The following is a 9,951-nucleotide window of genomic DNA, read 5'->3' as shown; positions in this document are numbered from 1 at the left end:
TTAAAAAATTTTTTTTTTTTTTTTTTTTTTTTAGATTTTAATTTTATTTTTAAATTTTATTTTTTTATATGTATATACTAATTTTAATTATTTTTTGATGAGTATGAGTGAGTTCGGTATTTGATGTTTCTATATTCCCTGATAATCTTGGGTGTCCTCTTGTACAGTTTTTCTGATGATATTATATTATGCTAATCGGGACATTATCTAGTTATGTCAAGTATAAGCTTTATTCACAAAGATTAAAGAGATTGGTTAAATTAATATTTGTAGTTTACAGTGATCATGAAGATTTCTTTTAAATTTGTTTTATTATTTCAGATAGTTATCATTTAGAAATATATATGTGTGTGTGTGTGTGTGTGTGTGTGTGTGTGTGTTGTGTGTGTGTGTGTGTGTGTGTGTGTGTGCTGTGTGTGTGGGTCGTGTGTGGTGTAGTGTGTGAGTGTGTGTGGTGTGTTGGTTGTGTGTGCTGTGTAGAGGCTGTGTGTGTGTTGTGTGCTGACGGCGTGTCCGTAGTCCTCCGTGTGACTGTGCGTTACGTGTAAGTGTTTATTTGCGTGATAGTGTGTGTCGTGTACGTGTGTGTGTACGGTGGTATGTGTATGTGTGTGTTATCTCATGCAAGAATATTTAATGCTTAAATATATGCTTTAATAGAGGCTTAATACTGTTATATTGATGAAAGTTGTTTATGGTGCGTTCGAACATGTGGTGCGTCTGGAATGGTGTGTTTACGTTGTGTGGTTTGTTTGTGCTCAACTTTTGTGAACTGTGATCCTACAAATATTATTACCTAAATATCTTAGACTAATAATATTTATAATAAACCACGCCACCACGCCTGCTGACCCCACCATCACGCACCACGCCACACACAAATAACAAACACGCACATGCAATATGATATATATAGTATTATATATATATCATATATAATATATATATTATGTATATATATATATATATATAAAATATATATATATAATATATATATATATATATATGATATATATATATATACATATATATATATACATATATTGCATGTGCGTGTTTGTTTATTTGTGTATGGCGGGGTGCGTGAATGAGTGAGTGATCGAGCAGGCGAGGGAGCGTGGATTCGTAGGACTAAATATTATTGAGGGTCTGAAAGGCAGTTGGTCAATAATATTTGGGAGGATCACAGGTTCAAAAAGTTGAGCAGCAACAAAGCTATCAGCAACGGTTAGGTAGACGATGAGTTCTTGGATTCATGGATTCGCCCGGATTCATGTGTCGAACGCTGTACCATAAACAACTTGGCTCAGTCCACGTGAAGGGAACAGCACTTGGAAGCCTCTCCATTAAAGCAGTAAGTGAAGCATTTAGAAATTCTTGCATGAGGATAACACACACATACACATACACACACGTACACACACACACGTACACGCACACACACGTACACGCACACACTTACACGTACACGCACACACACGGACACGGACACGGACACGCACACACACACACACACACACACACACACACACACACCACACACACACACACACACACACACACATATATAATCTTCTTAAAGTGATAACGTGATCTGTACGAATAATAGAAACAAATGGTAAAAGGAAATCTTACAGTGGATTCGACTGTAAACTACCAAACTGTTAAGAGTCAACACAATCTCTTGTCAATCTTTGTGAAGTGAAAGCTTATGAACTTGACCACTGAACTAGATCCAGGCGATGTCCCTGGCATTAGCAATGGAATGAATAATGATCATCAGAAAAACTGTAGACGAAGAGGCCACGACACCCAAGATTACTCCAAAAAGGCCCGTAACGAAGAAACGGCAGTCAAAATACCGAACTCCAACTCTACTCATCAGAAACGCAAGTAACCTCTCAAAAAATGTAGTACTCATTCACATAGTAAACACAGCAATCACTTAAAAACTTTACAATTCAATAAAATTAACAGATTCTCTAAAGAAATCAAAATTTTTAAATACATTTTAGAAAACTTAACCCATTGCCAACGGGTGGCATGTACGCACATGCCATGGCATGGCGGGACCATCTGCCAGGGGCACATACGCACATGCCATAGAGTATGCATGGACATGCCATGAGTTTTTTTTTTTGTTACAATCACGGCAAAAGATTATTTTTTGCCAGTGAAATTTGTGATTAAGTCGGTTTTAACACTTTCTCACTTTACCATGCAACAAAAAAAAAAAAAATGCAACAAACCGACAATTTCAACTCCATGATGCCGCACACTGCTTATTTTATTCGGACTATAGACCGAATAATGATCAACTATGGAGTCTATATAACAACAAAAATACCCTTCAGTCTCGACTTCTCAGGAAGTTTGGCAAGTAGAGACTGTAAAAAATAATGAAAACTGAAATACAACATATCTTCGTAGTATTACAAAGAAACGGCAAGGGATGCTGGTATTTGGAATGAGTGGTCGCGCATGGCTAGGGCGACGATATAAGCCCCCGGCAGCGAGGCCCCGGCCTCTATGAATGCTACCTGTCAATTATGGGTTAAGAATTTTAGGAAATCTCCAGAAGGAGAAAGTAAATTGCTATCCACCAAAGCCCTAGAAATCACATTCCAAGGTCCATCCCTTCAAAAGTAGCAATAGGCCATACTTCATACCAAGTTTTTCAGTACACATTTCCCATCCCAAAATGCTTTAAATGCCCTATGTATGGACATGGGACAATTTCCTGTAAAAATGAATTTAGTTTGTAGCAATTGCAATCAGCAAGGTTACAAATGTAAAGAATGTCCAAATCCCTCTTATTGTTTTTCTGTAATGAGAATCACTCTGCATACAACAGAACATGTCAAACACACAAAAGCCCTAGAAATAACAAAAACAACACCAAACAACCAAGAAGTTAAGAAAGTTTTACATAAGTTAAATCCCAACAAAAAAAAAAAAAAAAAAAAACACTCCACAAAAACTCTACAATAACAAAACTACCAACACCCAGAGGACAATACAAACCACATACAACAAACCCAAACATAACACAAACATTTGCTCAATCATTAACCCTTTGCCGACGGGTGGCATGTACGTACATGCCATGGCATGGCTGGACTATCTACCGGGGGCATGTATGTATATACCATGGTGTATGTATGGACATGCCATGAGTTTTTTTTGTTACAATCACGGCAAAAAAAAAAAAATTTTCTGCCACTGTGATTAATGTGATTAAGTCTTTTTTAACACTTTCTCATTTTTACAATAAAAAAAACTACGATTTCAACTCCATAATGCCACACACTGCTTATTTTATTCGGACTATAGAACGAATAATGATCAACTATGGAGTCTATATAACAACAAGAATATCCTTCAGTCTTGATTTCTCAGGAATTATGGCAAATAGAGACTAGAAAATAATGATAACTGAAAATACAACATATGCTCGTAGTATTACGAAGAAACGGCAAGGGATGCTGGTATTTGGCATGAGCGGTTGCGCAAGCTAGGGTGACGATATAAGCCCCCGGCAGCGGGGCCTGGACCACTATGAATACTAACCGTCGGGAAAGGTTTAACTGAACCCTTAACATAACACCAGCTCAGAAATTACCCACAACAAATATAACGACAACAACAACAACAACAGACACACCAAACCCATCAGTGAAATCAAAACTTGAAAAAACAAAAGAACAAACATGCATGATCAAAACATAAAAAACAATGAATAAGTAAATTCCCCAATAACATGGACACTTCCATCACCACCAAACAAAACTCCAAAACCAGAATAAAGAAAAAAGAGTAACAGAATAAAATAAAAAAAAAAAGCTACATATTAAAGCAAGGAACATTATTGAAAAAGAAAAAAAAATAGCTGGGAAACTTTCTGTGCATCACTAGATTTTAAAACACCAACCAGAAAGATTTGGAATTTCATAAAAAAAAAAAAAAAAACAGAATTAGCAGTTAACTCATTAATTAATAATAATCAGCTGATCCAGGAAATAAAACAAAAACTCAGTTGCTAGAAGAAGAATTTCAAGGAACAAACAAAAAAGCAAATGCTCACTAACAAAAACAGAAATAAAGAATTTAACAGAACAAACTAACACAAGGAGTAGCAAAAATCTCACTTTTAAAAGAACTAGCCTCAGTGATAAAAAATCAAATAATGGAAAAGCCTATGGACCAGATGAAATACTATATGAAATTTTCAAAAATGACCCCCAAAAAGTATTGGAAGAAATTGTAACACTTTTTAACCTTTACTGATTAAAAGGAGAATACTGAAAGAAACTAAAAAAAAATTATTAGTAAGCCCAATAATAAAACCACGTAAAGATCCAACAGACAAAAAAATCATAGAGATTCATCAGTAGAATATCTTGCATTGGAAAATGATCTGAAGGATTATAATCAATAGACTAAACTGGTGGTTAGAAATCAAAAAAAAACAAAAGGAAACCCAACAGGCTTCAGACCAAACTGCTCAATCATAGACGCTTTAGAAATAAAGATTTCCAAATCAATAAAGCTTTCAAAGAAAAAAAATACACTCTTATAACATGCCTTGATCTGGAAAAAGCATTCGACACTCTGAAGCATTGATAATAAAAGCAGCAAAACTGGGAATCATAGGTACCCCACTCAAGTGATTATTAAAAAACAGAACCTAACAAATAGTCATAGGTAACAAAAAGACCGCAAAAGAAAATATAGCAAGGGGCCTCCCACAAGGCTCACCGCTAAGTCCTTATTATTTAACAGAATGACAACGGATTTAACCTAACAAAAGATGTAAAAAAAAGTAACATTTGCAGACAATATTACAATTCTGGCAATTAATAATAATCTAGCAGAAACTAAAATTAACCTAGAATTAGGGTTAAAACAATAATAGAATAGCAAAAGTGGGATCTATCAAAAATCTAAAAGTAAACTCATGTGTTTTTAAAAAAGCAAAAAACAAAAAACAGAATAAGTAAATACCTTTGATACAGATAGATAACAAAGAATTCGAAATCACAACTAACCATACAATTCTAGGTCTAGAATTAGAAGCTCCAAAACTAACTTGGAAAATCATATAAATAATTTAAAGATAAATTCTCAAATAAAATCAACTTAATAAAAAAAGTATCTTCAACAACATGGAAAGCAAATAAACAATAATAAACTTCTGTGACATTTACATAAAACCCAAAATAGAATATGGTATCTCCATTTTCGGTACAGCCAAAAACATAGAAATGAAAAAATTGGAAATTTTACAAAATAATGCTTTAAGAATATCTACAGGCTGCTTAAAAACCACCCTAATATTAGCATTATACACTCTGAAAAATAAAAGGCCTATCAAATATAAACCCCCCCAATCCCTTGCCCTTTGTTGTTCTGGGGGGGCTTAGGAGGCGGAGACTGGGACCCAATGATGGGGAACTCCCAACCTTGGGACTCAGCCCTCGACTCAACTAATTTTGCATGGTCTTTTTTTTTCCTACTTTTCGTTTCTGTCCCTTCACCAAACCTTCTGCTATCCACCTCCTAAGGTGTGAGAGCCGTGCGAAAGGATGAAAGGCTGACTTTGTGCCAGTCCTGAACGGCCTGAGGGAGCCATGGGCACGGTATTCCCCTGATTAGTTACCTAGCCCTTACCCTCAAGGGGACCCTGAGGGTGGACTGTTTTTATCCCAACATAATCCAGGCTACCATGGCCAGTAATGAAAACATATCCCACTATTAGGGGCAATGAGGCTTGCCCCTTATCAAATAGCCCAACGATGTAAACCCAGCCGATTCCTGACCCCAGGCTCTCCTTTGACCACGGCTCCGAACACTGCAATAACTACCCCCTCATCAATGCCTACTAGTACAGTAGCCAACAATCAACCTTAATCACTCTTAGAGGCGGAGACTGGGACCCAATGATGGGAAATCCCAACCTTGGGACTCAGCCCGTCGACTCAACTAATTTTGCATGGTCTTTTTTTTTTCCTACTTTTCGTTTCTGTCCCTTCACCAAACCCTTCTGCTATCCACCTCCTAAGGTGGATAGCAGAAGATATTCCAGACAATCCAATCTCTACTACAGATACTCCAAACACCACAACAACCCACCTTCCCCTCTCCCTCCTCGCACTACCCGTAACAGACAGAACAAACGTTCACCCCCTCTTCCCCTACCACACAATTACCTCACCTTCCTTTGCCCTATGCTTGAGACACCAGTCCTCTCCTCCCCCCCTCACAAGAAATCGGTTATCCCCCAAAACTCCCCAACCAACTCCTCAGAAGAAACTATTTGAAAATATTCAAGATTACTTAATGAAAACTGACACTCAACCTCCAAAACTAACAACTCCAGCACCTTTCACACACCAAGTAACTGCTGAATCCATCCTCCTCCTAACAATATCCCCCCACACCCTATCTCCTAACCCCTCAAACACAGCCCATCTCAGTCCTTATCCCACCCTCTAGCTGCTTCCCCTCAAAATCTCCAAAACGTACTACAATCTATATCACTAAAGTATAAACTATCCTTCATGGAATATTCGCGGTTTCCGCTCCCACAGACCTGACCTTCATCATATCCTTTCCTCTTATAATCCATCTATTGTATGCCTTCAAGAGACCTTTCTTAACATCTCCAATACCAATCCCAATTATCATTTTGTCTCTTCCCCACAGTCCCTTTATGTCTCGTCCATACTTACCTCTGCCTTCCCCTTCCTATCATCCCTTCACCGACCTCCCAACCTATCAAACATCCTTACAGAATCCCACACTTTCTGCTTCAACAACCTATTCTCTTTCCTCAAACGCATACATATCCTTTATCTAATCTAACTCCTTACCACACCCGACCCTAACCCTTTCACTCACCAATTCCTTTTTCCAGCTTAGACAACTAATCACTAACTCAACCACCCTTCCCTAACATTATCTGTAGTGTTACATGACTTAGATGTCTAGCACATTTATCTTGCTTTTAACCATTAACCATTAACCATTAGATAATATGCTCTATGATGTAGTAAAGATCGTCATAACTGAGATGGGGAAAACCACATACCTTTATTAATTGAGTATGTCGATTTTTTTACGTTCGTCAAATGTCTGACTTTTGAATGCTCCTTTGACATTTGGGACACTTAATGAGTTCAGATATCAAATTGGGATGCTTACTAATGCATATTCCTCCTTCATTGCCACCCCACGCCACCCCACGCCAACGGGTAACACAAATCTCAGCGTAATAAACTCTGGTGATTTCTGGCAGCAGTCAACCACTGGGCGCAGGAGTCGGGCTCATAAAGATGAATGTCCCTCTCCATGCACTCTGGTGCATCGCCGCACGTATAGCCATACCCCGCAGACCACGCTGTACACGTGACCCCTCAGAAAAAGGTTAAGAATAACGCAGAATGACATAACACTGAAAACAAAATATTCTCACCAGTGCTCGTCTAGGAATGGAGTCTCCCGGTGTGCTGTACAAAAATCTTCTCCGCATGCACAGCAGATTATAGTACAGAACTGTATAAACAAATCATAAAACCCGCAAAGAAGTATAATAATATGAAAAGAACACATTTAGAGATCAAATGTGGAAAAGCAGACACTGATAATTATCAGAATATCCTTTTGGCAAGATCGTAGTAATACATGAACTACTTGGCATATCATAGTAATAGGTTATGGGTTCGTGTGGAATTCACCCTCACAATGTAAACAACATGAGTGACATAGCTAAAATTAGGTGTTCTTCTCTGTTCTTTTTTGTTTAGCAAACATGGGAAGCATTTGCTTACATATTGCCGAGCAATTGGGACTTACAGCTCAGAAGGGTGAAAGCACTTCATAATCAATTACCAATACTTTTGGACAATATGTACCTTGTACCTAGTGGCAGCATTGGGTGATAAAACCCCTGTGAATGAGAGAACAATACAAACCAAGACAAAGATCAGTCAGTATGTATAACAGGGTAATGATGTTTTTAAACACAATTTTGATATTTTACTGCATGAAATCCATTGTTTTCACCAATTCTAGATGTTCCTTGTGCAAATTAATTGTTGAGGAGATATGATCACCATTTCCATTGACAATCTTGATTTGATAGTCCCTAAAGCCTACAGGCCGGCACCCCAACTTTTGAAAAACTCTACAGGCATCTAACCAATCTTTTGATAAAGTCTATTGCCTTAACAGCACCAAAAGACCTTGCATGCCCCTTTTTAATACATCAATCAATTGTCTGAATTTTGAATTGCACTTTTGACATTTAGGACATTTAATGAGCTGAGATATCAAACTGGAATGCTACTAGTGTATATTCCTTCTTTGTTGCCACTGTATAGTCTTAAGAATAGCTCAGAATTGAGATAACCCTGAAAACAAAACATTTCTCACTGGTGCTTATCAAGGAATGTAGTCTCCCAGCACTGTCAAAAGGACCCAGTCATGAAAACACACATGCACAGATGATTATTGAACAGAATTGTATAAAGTAATCCTAAAACCACAAAGGAAGTATAATAATATTAAAAGATATGTTAAAAGTTTAAATGATAATTACCTTTTGAGAAGTGCATAGTAATACATGAACTACATGCCATATCACAGTAATAAGTTATGTATTCAATGTATAATTCACCCTCGCAGCTTAAACAAGATGAGTGACATAGCCAAAATTGGGCAATCTTTGTTCTTTTATAGCATCCTTGGGAAGCATTACACACATATTGCCATAGAAAGAACTCTGTCTTGGTTGTATCATTCCATCATTTCATATAGGTTTTAGTACCCAACTCTGCCATACTTCCAACTACATATTGTTCAAAATTTTCTGTGTATGACAATCAGGATTTCATAATAAAAGTCTATGGAGTTGTTACTTTGACAAAAAATAATACATTTTTCATCTATGGCAAAAGTTGCAGAACATTGAAAATAAAGGAGATACATGAGAGAGAAGAGAGAAGATCAACCCATCATTTTCTAAGTCCCCATTGTGTTTACCTTTCAAGGATCAAAACAAATGTGACTGTGTAACTCATTACTGTGATCTGTCGAGTAGTTCATTATAGTATTAAATGCTTGTGAAAATGATTATTTAATTATTACCAACATTTTTTCCCCCAATTCATGGATTTAATGCTTTTGTTTACATATATTATGCTTCTTTTATGTTGTTTGGTAATTATTTACATTACCTTGTACAATAAACCGTCTGCGCATACACGTTTTCTCCACCAGTAGATTTGACAGTTTTCTCCACCATTAGATTTGACAGTTTTCTCCACCAATAGATTTGACAGGCTGTGAGTCACTATTCCATGACAAATGCTGGTGAGAAATGTTTTATTTTAAGTGTTACATCAATTCTCTGTCATTTTTAAGGCAATATAGTGGATATGCAGAAGTAGACATTAGTATCTATCACAACTTGATATTTGAGCCCATCAAGGTGCTGAAAAAAGTGATTGGAAAACCAAGCAATTCAGACAGAAGTGAAGAAAAGTTATGCTAGGGAATATATAGATCATATTGTATTTAACCCAACTCTGCCACTACTTCCAACTACATGTTGTTAAAAAATTTTCTGCGTATGACAATCAGGATTACATTAATAAAAGTCTATGGAGTTGTTCTTCTTTTAACGGTAGGTTCATGTCTGAGCCGCCGTGGTCACAGCATATACTGATTGTAGTTTTCATGTTGTGATGCTCTGGAGTGAGTACGTGGTAGGGTCCCAGTTCCTTTCCACGGAGAGTGCCGGTGGTACCTTTTAGGTAATCATTCTTCTATTTATCCGGGCTTGGGACCAGCACTTGACTTGGTGCTTGGCCACAGTGAGTCCTGCCCAGGAACAACATGCGTCGTGACCAACCCTCGATTAGATTGCGTCTGACAGTCTGAGTCGACGCT

Source organism: Penaeus monodon, chromosome 26 (genome assembly GCF_015228065.2).
Source record: "Penaeus monodon isolate SGIC_2016 chromosome 26, NSTDA_Pmon_1, whole genome shotgun sequence".
Classification (NCBI taxonomy): Eukaryota; Metazoa; Arthropoda; class Malacostraca; order Decapoda; family Penaeidae; genus Penaeus; species Penaeus monodon.
The sequence above is the reverse complement of the archived record's forward strand: the minus strand, read 5'-3'. Positions refer to the sequence as shown.